Here is a 1,353-nt window from a genome sequence, read left to right as displayed (position 1 = left end):
GACATCTGGAATTCCAAAACCACTCATCAGTGATGCAGATGCCCGTAACAGGAAGACGTGTTGTCGAAGCCACGAAACCTGGACTGGGGGAGGTAGAGGAATGTCTTTTGGTCGGATGACTCCTGTTTCACACTATTTCTTTCCATCGCAAGATGAAACATGTCGGGGGTTCGGTGAAGATTTGGACAACTATATCATGGTACATGGAGATGGTACCTGTTCTTTCGGACATGTACGAAAGAACAGATACCATCGGCGACCATGCGGCTCTCGAGAATGAAATGATAATTAAATCAGTAGCTTAAGCTCTCGACAGGCGCTGATATACATCAGTGTAGTGTGTGAAGTTGGCAATGTGGGTCTCACGGGGAGTGTGCAAGGAATAAATCCTTGCAGTCGCACTATCCTCTGTGCCCTCGATGGCTCAAATGGATAGAGCGTCTGCCACGTAAGCAGGAGGTCCCGGGTTCGAGTCCCGGTCGAGGCACATATTTTCAACTGTCACCGTTGATGGTAATCAACGCCTCTCGACAGCTTAGGGTATTGATATAATTATCATTTCACTATATCATGGCGTTACATGGACTCCACGGGTTCTCTGCAATGTCGCATTACTGGCAATGATTATGTGACCAATTTGGATGGTCAGGTCCATCTCTTGGTAGAATGTTTGTCCCTCGACGGTGATTCTGTGTTCCAAGATGACGGGGCCGCTGTTCACACAGCTTGCATCGTTCGCGATTTGTTTTGTGAGCACGCTGATGAATTGACGTATCTACCCTGGGCTCCACAGTCACCAGACCTCAGTATTACTCAGCCTTTGTGACCTACTTTGGAGAGAAGGATGCGTTGCTGCCATCCACCTCCATCGTCGTCAACTGAGCTTGACACTATTTTGCAGGAAGAATGGTATAAGATTTCCTTGCAAATCATACATCACCTGTATTTATGTATACTGAGACGAGTGAAAGGTGTTTCGAATGCCAACGGTTTTCCTACAACGTATTAGGTGTGGTACACTGTTTTTCTTTTTACGTTACCTCCTTTTTGCCGGCCGGGGTGGCCGAGCTGTTTCAGGCGCTACAGTCTGGAACCGCGCGACCGCTACGGTCGCAGGTTCGAATCCTGCCTCGGGTATGGATGTGTGTGATGTCCTTAGGTTTGTTAGGTTTAAGTAGTTCTAGGTTCTGGGGACTGATGACCTCAGCAGTTGAGTCCCATAGTGCTCAGAGCCATTTGAACCTCTTTTTTCTCCACCAGCTGCATTTAGCACAATGGTGTTAGCATGGATTCTTGCCTTACTCGTAAAAAGGAGACATCACAACAGAGCTAAAAAATTCAGGAAGGTCAATG

The 1,353-nt window shown here is 47.4% G+C and overlaps 1 non-coding gene across 1 annotated transcript; it reads left to right on the top strand.

The window, feature by feature from the left end:
* The first annotated feature begins 412 nt into the window (after positions 1-412).
* Positions 413-487, top strand: Trnat-cgu. Its single transcript has one exon. It is a non-coding gene; the product is annotated as a tRNA-Thr (tRNA).
* Positions 488-1,353: the final 866 nt, after the last annotated feature.

Source organism: Schistocerca americana, chromosome 7, assembly GCF_021461395.2.
Source record: "Schistocerca americana isolate TAMUIC-IGC-003095 chromosome 7, iqSchAmer2.1, whole genome shotgun sequence".
NCBI lineage: Eukaryota > Metazoa > Arthropoda > Insecta > Orthoptera > Acrididae > Schistocerca > Schistocerca americana.
Note: the sequence above shows the minus strand (reverse complement) of the source record. Positions and strands in the feature narration are given on the sequence as shown.